Genomic DNA, 12999 nt, shown 5'->3' on the forward strand with positions numbered 1-12999 from the left:
CAAGATGGAAGCTCCTTTTTCATACCCCTCCTTTATGGGTATGCAGATAATTTATTTTTCTTGCCTCGGTTGTAGTTCCAACTTTTCTAACAAAACATAGGTTTCATCCATGATGCCCCTTTGGTAAGATCTTCACCATCCATCTTTGAACCTAAAAGAAGAAACCATTTCAGCAAGAAAGGTCATATAAAAAGAATGATGGCTAGCAAAATTAAATGCTGGAGATAATCCAAAGAAAATGAAGACTGAGAAATTAAGTCCATATCATGTCACTGGTAACCTGGGAGAGCACAGGAAGTTGGATCAGGAAGTTGGATTAACAGAAACTACTGCAGGGAGTTTTGAAGGTGATGATAAAATGCAGAAAGCAAGTATATCCTTAGATGGAAGGAATTTAGTAGTAAAGAGAAATATATCAGCTATGAACACTGTGTGGTTGACTCTGATTTTTCTTATCTCTGGTTATAGCTTATTTACAATAACCCCATAGTATTTATATACTATTAAAATTGCATTTTCCCCTGGAAATATGTTGACTAGTCTAAGTCATGCATATATTTCAGCAAGGGTCTCAGCATATGGCTCAGCAGGTTGTATACAATGCCAAGGGTACCATTCACATGATGTTAATGGTATATCAAAGTTGTGCAGTATACAACCTGCACAACCATACACAACAGCCCTGATTCTAGCGCTGTATGTTTTAAAGAAAAAAAGTGGGTATGTGCTATATTGTTTGTTTGACTCTGAATATATCCCTTTTTGTCTGCCAGGGCTGGGGAAATGATGCATCTGTCTTCTCTCATTTATGGCAGAGCATAACTATGATTAAAAAATAAATAATGACAAAAAGTAAATCTTACAAGCATATGTCTGATATAATAGTAGCTATCTAGAGGAGAACATATGGTAATTTGCTGAATATGGGATAATAAACACATAGAGAGAAATTCAATAGAAATTCAAGATAATAAATGTAATGATTATCCATTGGATAGTGGTATATAGTCTTTTTTTCCCCAAATAATTTCCTTGCTTCATAGGAGTAAACAAGGCTGGATACATAAAACATCTTGCAAAATCACAATCTAATGGAAGCATTAAGCAGGCTTGAATTTAATAGCTTTAAAGCCACAGGGAAAAAGTATAAAAATTGTTCTTAGACAATTCATCTTGACGTATATTAACATCTTGATATATGTTAAATTCAAAAGTTAAACCAATGAGTGAGTATAGAAAAATCAGTGAATAAAAAATGACTTATTCCAAACTTCTTATTTTACAGAAAACCAAATCAAGGGCACCTGGGCAGTGCAGTTAATTAAGTGTTGGACTCTTGGTTTCGGCTCAGGTCATGATCTCAGGGTCCTGGGATTGAGCCCCACATGGGGCTCCATTCTCTGCATGGAGTCTGCTTGAGACTCTCTCTCTCTCTCTTCCTCTGCCCCTCCTGCTCATTTTCTCCCTCTTTCTCTCTATCTCTCAAATAAATCTTTCAAAAGAAAAAAAAGAGAAATCAAGTTATGACCAGATATAAGTAATTTGCTTATAGTCCTTCAGCTAGTTTGCATCAAAACTGGAGGTAGAAAAGGACATTCAGACCCCACACTAGGTGCAGCCACCAGAAGTTATATATGAAACCATGTTTTCATACATAAAAAGTCTCATTAAGGGAATTTACATGAAGTGTTTTGCAAACTAACTCTATCTATATCCCACTTTAAGCAAATATGACCTGTAAAATCACACTTTTACACAGTATTTAAATTAGAAGATAACTGCTTTTGTAAGGTAATTATTCTTTCAGTTATAACAGATGTCTATGTGGTTCTTTTATTTTTTTTCCTTTTTTTAAAAAAGATTTTATTTATTTTCATGAGACACACACACAGAGAGAGAGAGAGAGAGAGAGAGAGAGGCAGAGATACAGGCCAAGGGAGAAGCAGGCTCCATGCCATGAGGGACTTGATCCCAGGCCTCCAGGATCATGCCCGGGGCTGAAGGTGGCGCTAAACCACTGAGCCACCCAGGCTGCCGCAGGGGGTTCTTTTAAATATTAAACCCACCCTTTCCCCCTTCCCCATATCCTTTCATATCGAATGCAGTCTGACTCACAGAAGTGCAGTCAGCTCACACATTTAAAGAGAGAAATCTATTGTACAAAGTAAGGTATATCTGTAAGTTATCCTCCAATTTGTAATTTTTTAAAGTCACATTTTCATGTGCCATAAGGAGAAGCATAGAGTTAATAGAGATTTATTAGTTTTCCTGAATATCTGCACCATTATGAAGATTAGCACTTAATAGCTAGCAAGTACAAGGCTCCTAATTATGGCTTCAGCTCTAGTGAAATTCTGAATACATTTTTTCCACATCTATTTCCTGAACCTCTTGCATCTGAGTTTTTCCCTGAGTGTGTAGAATATGGACCTTTTTTGCACTGGTCTTGATCTAAGTGTTGGGGACATAAATGGTATTAGAATAATTTCCCTTGTCTCAAGCTACATGTCAGGATTCAGCCCCTATTGAAGGGAGCCCTGTTTGACTATCTAGAGGAAAGCTTGTGAGGATTGGTGGAAATGGCCTCAAAAGATTTGAATCCCATTTGGTATTTGGTGTGTTCTGATAATAAAATTTTGCTGAGGTTGCCTTTGAAATTGAGGGATTGATGAATAGAGAGGCATTTTATCAGAAAATTAATTCTTGCTGACCTTTCAGGATTGTTGGGAGAATCCAGTGGGGTGATGGAAATAAAGTGCTTTGTAAATAAATAGTAAAATGCCACATGAAAATGCCACGTAACCAGATTAAGCTTTAGTCATGTGGTAAGCAGGCTGAGGATTTAGTGAGGAAATATTATAGGACTTGGAGAGACATCGTGATAGTAGCAAAGTGACAGACCCCTTTTGCTTTTGACCTTTGGTAGGATAGGGAAGTACTTTTGATGGTGTGCAGTCCAGGGACTGGTGGTGAGGCAGGGGGATTTTTCCTATTCCAGGATCAAACCTGAATGAGGAAGAAAAAGGATAGGGCAAAAAACATTCTTGCTTTTCTGAGTTGCCTCTCTATTCACTCAGCCAACTACCTCTCTTGCCTGCATTTCTTGTCTCCCCTCTTCAATCCCATAATTTCTTAACTCTTCTTATTCTCTCTCCTGGGCCATCAGCTATCTGGTTGCATTTTGTATTCTCCATGGGGTTGAGGTTGAGGTTGGGGTGGAAGTGAAGAGACTTCTCATTCTTCAAGGAGAAGGAATGAAGCAAGTGGCCTTTCCTGGTCTGGCCTGGGGCTGGACTATTAACAAGACAAGTGTTGTAAGGGTATCCAGGATTTGTTCTAATTTGATGTGGTAAAACAGACACAGAAATTATTGTCATGAAGGAAGAAATTTATTCACAGTTCCCTAGAAACAGGAGATATGGAAAACCACATGGGGCCACATGGGGAAGCACCAGGGTCACTAGGAGGCAGAGGGAGGTTTCTACAGGAAGGAACAGGTAAGGCAAGTAAGAGGTTAAGATTGGGTAGTTTGAATAATTTCAGAGGGCTCTGGGGCATAGGAGTTGTATGGTACTTGGCCCTGGGGTGTTTAGGGCAGGGATTGAAAAGTGGCCCTGGGCATGGGGACCCAACAGAGGAGGTGGTTGGAAATGTGGGCTCTGGATTTGTTGGTTGCATATGGAAGGCATGTTCACAGGTGAGTTATTTCCTATTTTTAGGAATTGGCTAGCCCTGGGAGGGGCAGTCTATCCAGGGTCAGCAAGGCCCCAGATGTCAAAGCATCAGCATACAGAAAATAGGACATGCTTAATACAAAAAAACACTTTAAATGAATATTTCCACTACTTAGATTGATGGCCTTTCAACACGGCCTTTATGTCTACAGTAAAGAGCCTGTGTCCTTTTGAGAAATCCCCCTTAAGAATCGTATCTTGGGTAGATTAGAGGCCTAAAGGGTGGTTGGGCAAGTACACAGGGGAGGCAAGAGGAGGTAAACACCAAATAGTGGCTTAGAGAAGCCATGAAAAGCCTGAAAAGAGCTACTTTATGACACTTGATTTGGTTATTAAGTGATATAATAATCCTCTTTCTACCAATTTCACAGATAGTTGAGAAACCACTTTCTCTAAGTGGTTAGATTTAAAAGAGCATTTTGGTATGGGGTAAGCCTTACTTGGGTGCAGTACTCAGCAGATACTGCAATAATATTGTCTGTATTTTTCCCACTAGAAAGATCTTTCTTCTGCTTCCTTTAAGTCCCACAGAGGAAACATGGATCACTCTCTGTTCTCTTCCCCTTAGGCTACTTTAAGGAAAACAACAACAACAACAACAACAACAACAGCAACAAACAAGGGGCTATCTTTATTTAGAATGACTTAGATATATGAAGTCAACAACTCACTGTGAAAAACTGACTCATGCTCAAAAGAACAGTATCTTTTATTTCCTATGATTGTTCCACGGAAAAAAAACCTGCCTTTCCTTGCTGATGGTGGTGGGGTAACAGCCAAGGAAACTTAAATTTGCCATTTGAAGGAGACACAAAAATATCTCCTGTGAGTAAATGATCTATATCAGAATTGTGGATTTCTCTCTCCTGCCTTTTCTCAGCCCAGATGATGTCTAGATACAAAAGGAAGCTTTCAGAGATAGAAGAAGCTGGACTCAGGTATGGGTCTCTGTGTAGTCCTCTGGGTTTCTGTACCTCTGTAGGGGTGACCTTTGTCTCTTAAATTAGTGGGCATCCTGTTGGTTCTGCTGTGAAAGTCCACCCTGGCCTAAGCTCTTGGTCTCTTCTGTTGACATGATCAGGCACAGGTGGATTCCTACCCCATCTCTTGCTCACTCTCCTCTGAAATGCTCTCCATTGCAGGCAGAGGGCTTCTCCTGCTCTTCCTGTCTCTCCTCACTCCCCCGGTCCCATGCCACCATACTTCACTTTCCCCAGCCAACCAACTTACCTAATTTGGTCAGTTCTTGTCCCCATCCTCCTGGTGCATTAAACCTATGCCTTAGTCTTCTTAATGGCTGTGGGGACTGTGGAGAGAAACCAGCTTCGTGATGAGGAAACATATTTTAAAATATTACCACTAATATGTTAACGTTTAAACTGAATAGAGTTTCTGAAAAGAAGGGCTGCCTTAAACTGAAAAAAGGTAGCCACTAATGTAGCTTACTGTTTTTGGTGCAGCCATCGCATCACTTCATAACCGAGTGAGACTTGATAAATTAATTACCTTGAGGCTCTTGCTCAGTAGTTCTCATGTCTGGCTGCTGAGGGGATTCTAGAATGTTGTTGGCTATGCCCAAGTCCCAATTCAGAACTAATTAAATCAGAAACTTTGGGCCTGGTACCTGGGCTTCAGTGTTTAAAAAGCTCTCAGGTGACTCTCCTATCTCATGACCCTGTGGCTAGCACTGAGAAGGGCGACCTGATACTTCAGGCTAGCAACATTGGCTTCACTTGGACACTTTGTCAGACCTGCAGGATCTCAAACCCAGAAATGGCATTTTTACGAGATTCCTAGGTGATTCCTATGAGAAGCACAGATGGTTTGGGGGATCATCTGTGGAGGAGTGAGAACTTAGCTTAGCTCTAGGGCCTTCAAGACTCTCCACTGGACAAACCAAACCCTGTCCCATCGCCCCTTGCTTGTTACCTCAATATTTTGTCATAAGTGAAATCAAGTTAAAATGCATCATATGCAGCCTCGATGTTGCAAACAGTCTAATGCACGGCAAAAGCACACCAGGCCTGTGTACTTGGCACTGGTGGCCATGGTTTGCCAGTAAGATGAACACATGCTGTGAGCTCATGTTTTTCATTGAGTTTTGGTGGGCCATTTGCTTGTTTGGGTCCCAGGCACCAGAGCTACCTCCTTCTGGACCTCCCTTCTCTCAGTTTTCTGGAGCAACCTATTTGCAGAAGGAGAGGTTGTATCCACCAAGGTGGGGAGCAGGGAGTGTTAAGGAAAAATGCATGACCTTGGAGGCAAACAGGTCAGGGTCCAAATTACAGCTTTCCTGTGTGACTTTGGGCAAATCAAAAATCCCAGCGAACTTTCTATTACTTGTCAGTCCTTGGGAATAATATTCTCTCACTAAACAGTCTGAGGCAACAAATTAACAAGGCTATTTTTTCATAAACTTACAGCAAGGGCACCCATCTGCTGTCCTTTCATCAGCAAGAGTTCAAAGGTGTTAGGAAGGAAAAGAAGTTTTATTTTTAAGATTTATTTATTTATTTGAGGAGTGGGGGTAGAGAGAGAGATAGAGAATCCCAAGCAGACTCCTCCCTGAATACAGAGCCCAGATGTGGGGCTCAGTGCCGCAGTTCATGAGATCATGACCTGAGCTGAAACCAAGAGTTGAATCCTCAACCATCTGAGCCACTCAGGCACCCCAGGAAAGTAAGTTTTATAGGGTAAAAAGAGGAAACACCAAGGCAACATCTGATTGGCAGGTGTTCCATTAAGGTGGGATTTTTGAGAGCAGGAGAGACTTTCTGGTTAGTCTTTAAGTACATTTGACAGTCTTAGTTGGCTGCAAGGGACAAGTAAGCAGTTTGGGGACATTTTAAAAGAGGAAGGATTGATTAGTGTTGGAATGGAGGGTCTTCTGTGACCAAACATTTCCTGGAACAAATGGGAATTGATGGGCTGCTTTATAAGGGTAATGATCTTCATGAGAAGCTGACTGCCATGGCAGTTTTTTTCCTCACAAATTGCAGGGAAGAAATTATTTGCATCCCATATCTGGACATTGTAGGCAAACAATAGGAAAATCCAGCTTCCCACATTCATCTCCCAGGAATAGTGAATCCCCTTTGTTGTTTCACATTCACAAGTCTTTCTTCTTTTTACTGAGAGCACAAAGGCTTAACTCTAGGGTTCAAAATCAGATGTTTGATCTTGGAGTTCTTATTCTCTGTCCAGAATTGAAAAAATGATGTTTTTTAAAAACAGATTTCCCTTCAAGTGAAAACAAAGAAGTATGGAGTGAAACTCACCTAATGGCAATGAAGCAGCATTAAAAAAAAATCTAGGGTATTAAATCACCATCCCTTTGGGTGTTAAATTACACGTCATCCAAGTTATATAAATTATCCCCAAAGATAGATGAGCCACTTCTGCCTTTCTAACTACTAGTAGCTATCCCTGCTGTTATGAAAGCAGCAAATTGCCTTTTGATGGAAATTGTGTGGGACTGCCTGTCTTCAAGTTATCCACTTAATCGACATTGCTGGCTAAGAATTGGAAGAGAGTTTGAGAACTTCACAGATAGGGAATGCTCTAAAATAGGCCCTTGCAGCATGCAAGTGGAACACACATACTTGCATGTTTTCCAAGCCTCTTTTCTTCCTGTGCCTTCTGGGCCAGTTTTTTACAGAGTGGCATTCCCCTTGCTTATCCCAACTTTAAAGACAAAACAATCTTCTGAGTCTATTCATTTATAGATATTGATGTTGACAATGAGAAAATCTCCCCAAACAATTTAGTTACTTCCCTTCCCACCCTGGTCCTCAGCACCTCCCACCTCACTACTAGTACCCCTTTCCCTGGATGGTTACTAGGGTAGGAATTTGGGATTGGATGGGAGAAAAGGGGGTTTCCAAAAGTAGGAAAAAGGAACACCCATATTCCCAAGTAATGAGGACTTTTGCAAAACTCTAGTATGGCTGGGTCAAGGATAGGTGACTTATGTTCATATTTTGGGGAAGGAGAAATAAATCAATAAACAAGTACTTGTATAGGTCAAGAGCAGGGAAGGAACGTGTAGGAAGCTAGTCTAGGAAAAAGGCCACTGTGGAGTAAGTAATTGGCTTCAATTATAAGCAGATCTGTTCGTGACTCATCTTGATGCTGGATCATATTCAGAGACATACACTGCAGCCGTTATAAAGTCATGGACAGTAATTCAAACCTTTACTCATTCTCCAGAGGAAGGACATTGTTAATGCAGTGCGCTCCCCCTCTCTCCCAATCTCTCTCTCTCTCTCTCTCTCTCTCAGCTACTCTCAAGTAATCCTACAACAACATGGCTAACCCCTGAAACTCCCTTTTCTGCTTCCTGACTCTTAAGCCCAAACTTCCTAAACCTCCATGACACTTCTTTCTTCCTTCCATGTTACCAGTCACTTTTAGATCTATTTTTCTTTTTTCTTTTTCTATTTAAATATTTTCTTCTCTTTCCCTTTGCAATGTGAATCCTCTACACATCTTCCTCCCCTACTCAGGACCTCAGTGTGTACAAAAAAGCGGGCAATGAGAGGAAGAGAGAGGAGGATGTCTGGCTGGCAACACCAGACGTTATTGTAATTGAAGGAAAGAAGAGAAATGGAGGAAAATGCTGTGAATCTTCAGACATTTGTAATTTTTGTTCCTGTCTCCTCATGTTAAGAGGAGGAAGAAGATGTATGAATCAATCTTAGAAGAACCGCAGGGCCCAAAAGGATGCAAGACAGGAAGGGCAAGGGCATAAAACTAAGACCCACTATCTCTTTCTGCTGGGCTGGTTCCTGGAGGAAGGATGCTTCTGGAGGCAGGATGTAAGAGGCTGTCTGGTGATTCCTCCTAAATAGGGATGTCCTTGAGCATTAGAAAGCAAGATCATTGCTCTCCTGGTAACTAAGGGCTCTTCAAGAAATAGCTCTGATCTCATTCACAAGTAAGAGGGAGAGCAATGGACAGGAGCAGGGCAGCCTGAATTTGGGGCTGTGGGCAATACTGCATAGCCTGGAGTAAAGCAGAGCTTGGTAGAAGTTTTGAGCCCTGTCATGCTAACTGGGGAAAGAGGGACTCTATACCTATAATTTACTCTTCCCATAAATGGTTTGTGATCTGGGATACTTCCACCTCCCCAATTTACTGAAAGGCCACGTGCAGCTACTTGTTCCCAGGGCAATGCCCTCACCCCTTCTTGAGGGGACTTAGACTAAATCATGGGGCTTTAAAAAGTGAATATGGTGAGGAGAGGTTATTCTTATTTTAATTTGAGTCTGCACCAGTGCTTCAGAATCCCTTCCTTCCTCCCTCCCTCCCTCCCTCTTTTCCTTCCTTCCTTCCTTCCTTCCTTCCTTCCTTCCTTCCTTCCTTCCTTCCTTCCTTCCTTCCTTCCTTCCTCTTTCCATAATCATTACTTGAGTATCTATGGTGTGCCAGGCACTGTACTAGTCTAATGCCGTACTAGATGGGAACACTGAGCCTCAGAGGCACCTAGCAGCTGACCAGTTAGACACAAGCAGAATGAGAACCATTAGGTCTCCAAGTCCTGAGTCAGGACCCTTGCTATCATATCCCAAGGCCTGCCTTTATATAAAGACACATTTTGAATTTTTGGTCATTTGCATCTTTTCTCTTTTCTATGAGCTAGCCTGGTAACTTTCCATTCCTAAACTCAGTGGACCTTCCCAAGATAGGAGCTATTGAAAATCTCTTCTTTAATTAAAAAGTTTTCCTGAGAATGAGCATAGCTCTGTGGGCCATTTCTTATAACATTAGTCACTGGACAGGTTTAAAAAATGTTTCTGTGGTATCTTGTAAGCTGTTGCACACAACTTTTGTTTCTGTACACCACCTCCAGCCAGGGCTGTGCTCAGGACCATCTGTGCATGCTAACAGCTTCAGATTCTGAGCTGGGCAATATTGCACTAGTTTGAAACAACAGTGGAGTGCACCCAGAGGCTAATAGGATTCCTTGATATAGAGGCAGGAAATAGTTCAGCCAAATAGTAGAAAAACCACAGTAATAATTTCATGTTTGGACATCCCAAGGCTTCTTCTGTAATAGTGTGTCAGGGATTCTTTTGCGTATGTAATAATGTCTCTTATTTCTTCAGAAAATAATGTCCATGAGCTCTTTGAGCCTTTTGATCATGAATTATTATAAAAGATTTACATGTTAGTTCTTCTTTTTTGACAGAAAATCAAAACAAGAACAGGACAAAAAAAGAGTAGTTTCTCTTTTATAGAAATGAGGGAACAAATATTGTTTTGGGCTTAAAGGTGACACATGAAAAAAATGAATCCTCAGCTGTGAGTCTGAATTATGTTGAATCTGACCTTACTAAATGAAGCGCTGACAGGATGAGTGGTGGGGAGGAGCTGCATTCCTCTCCCATGCTGGGGGTGAGTGTGTGACTGCCGGACTCTGAATGAAGAACCTCAAAGATGTGAAACCTTGAGGCCCAGCTGAACACTAGACCCCTGTGGCATTTCTGCCCTACATATGGAAGCATGGACAGAGAGGGGAACAAAGTCACAGGATAAAGTCTCAAGGAGCCAGTGTCTTAACAGTACCCAGCAGTAGGCCGAGGAGACCTAGGGCTCTAGAGGAAGAGGATTTGTGGTCTTGGAGGAGAACTTCTCTCTGGTGTGAGTGACTGGAGTGATTTTCCCCAGTTGTACCAGGCAGCAGAGGGAACCCATTTGTTCCTTTACCAACAAATACTTAAGACTTCAATGTTCTGGTGGGTATGTAGGTTTAGATAAAGTCCCTAACTTAAGTAATTAGCTAAGGTCATACTTTTATATTTTCTCCAGAAGAGAGATGGTTATGCAAATGGAACAGAAGCAGCATTTCTCAGCAGAGCACCCCTTGGCCTCTGAAGCTGTAGTGGAACACTCTGACTGCAAGGAAATGGCCTACCAAAGTCTGGACTGATCTGGAAACCTCTATTTTTGCCACCTCTCTACCCTTTTAGTTTCATTGTGAAGAATTTGGACTATGGATCTATGTTTCTTCTCCTGGTTCTTATGTAAACTAGGTGTTGGCAAGATTCCTTCTTCCTCTGGGAGGAGAAAGCAAAGTCAATGTCCAGAAGTCCCAACCTAGTAGTACCTCTGCCCTGCAATACCCTATAGTGAGTCCAGAATGGGCTTCTCCTGACACTTTTGATGCGGCAGACACCCTGGAGGAGTTCACAGTCAAAAAGAAAACCAAGATAACATGCACATGCCCAGAATGCCCAATCCCCAGGTCAGGTAATTAAGAGGAGAGATCATATTAAGAGGAGAGACCGTAGTAGAGACCATATTCTGAGCCACACTGCCATCAGGCTTCAAACTCATTCTGCCACTTACTAGTGTATGAACTCAGGCAGGTTACTTAGGTAGCCTGTGCTCCATTTTTCTTATTTGTAAAATGGGATTAATATTGGCACCTACCTCTTAGAACAGTCTAAGGATTAAATGTCGATATGTGAAAATGCATAGGACACTGTCTGGTGCATAGTAAATATGGCCTTTTGGTATTTTGCATGTATCCACCTGTTGATACTACTATAGAACCTTCACTGATTGCCTAAAGCAATAGTGAATGAATCTTTGTTTTATCTCTTTTTTCTCTCTGGCTCATTTTGTAAAGAGAGTCTTATGTGAATAGCAACACAGTGAACCTTTAGAAACAGCATTTAACAACATCATCTTCATCTGTATGTACTGAAGGCCAAACTTCCCTGTGCTGCTCCAATCCTTGCAGATGGTCCCTGTACCCATAAAGCTGAACAGGTATGCCCCCCATAGTCATCCCATGTTGCTCAGTGACTCAATGAGTACTACCCCCAGTCCTTCTACCTACAGTTTTGTGCTTCTTTCTCTGGATAATTTTGAAATATGTTGTTTGCCACCTCCTAGATGTCTAATGAGAAGAAAAGGCTAGTTAAACTGAGGACCTTATCGGGGCTTGGTGCCTTGTTCTGTTGATGGCATCTTGATTTCCCTCTCCATGCCCCCCTCTGAATCTCTGTTCTAACATCTATGCCCATGGCTGACTAGCATGCCATTTCCAGTCTTCCTAGGACCTCTTCTCAAAGAAGCTCAGTGTCTTTCTTCCTAAGCTGTGGTCAGATACTCCACCACCTACTCAGAGGGTACATCTCTGATGTTTAAGTAATGTGATTTCGAGATATAAATTGGTTAATCGTAAGGAGTTTCCCATCATGTATATGTTTGAGAGGATAGGAAAGGAGATGAGAGCCAGTTCCCAAAATGTTGGTAGCTTAAAGTCAGCCATGATGGGAGTGTATACATCATGGCACTTTGAAAATGCAGAGCACTCCCTGCTCCCATTTTCTGGCATTCCTGGTACATATTACAAGTAACAGAGAACTTTGAGTCAGAAGCAAACCACAGGTATGCTCTCTCAGCTGTCTTCTTGAAAGATTGGCTCACTTCTATAGAATCCAAGATTTTCTACTTCTTAAAACAACAATAAAAAGACCTTTAGGTAGTGAGATTTAAACAAAACAAAATTTTTTTTTTCTGAGAAAAATACTTATCTTTGTTGCCTTACTAAACAAGCTTCCCAGGAAACTCCAGTCATATAATTGAGAACAACAGAGGAATGGAGTCTCCCAGGACCCATGAAGGAGGAGATATTCATTAAAAGAACCCAGTAGGGGATAGCTAAATGCCACTATAATTAAGCAGGTGTACCTAGAGATATTTACCGGCACATCGTCAGTGACAATCCTTCCCAGAAGGCCTGGGGTAGCCTGAAGGACTCCTGCTCCCAAGCTAGACATCTCTGTTGCTCTCTTTCTCCGGGCCAAATAGTTTATACATATCTTTCCTTTCCCCCTGTACAGTGTCTCATGGAGAGAACAAGCCAGGGGCTACTTTCTTTAGCAGTTAGCTCCTCACTAACCCTGTCACTCTGCAGATGTGGGACGTGGTGCAGAATAGCCAAGTGGATGTCAGATCCAGTACTGGGGACCTGGTGAAGGAAGTGGAAAGTTAGTCTGACTCACAGCAGGTGCTTTGGCTCATGCTGTGCCAGCTTGTATACCCAAGGGGGAGATGCTGGTCAAGATCGCCATTACAGATAGATACAGCCTTGGAAAGGCTGACCTCACTAACATTAGAATCACCTGGGGCAGTTTAAACCAATTATATCAGAATCTCTGGAGGTGGCACCCAGCCATGAGGGAGTTTGAAATCTTCCCAAGGTTGAGAACACTGACTACAGAGTCAAGGCAAATACCTAACACAGAGCCAG

The sequence above is a fragment of the Canis lupus genome, chromosome 14 (genome assembly GCF_011100685.1).
Source record: "Canis lupus familiaris isolate Mischka breed German Shepherd chromosome 14, alternate assembly UU_Cfam_GSD_1.0, whole genome shotgun sequence".
Lineage (NCBI taxonomy): Eukaryota > Metazoa > Chordata > Mammalia > Carnivora > Canidae > Canis > Canis lupus.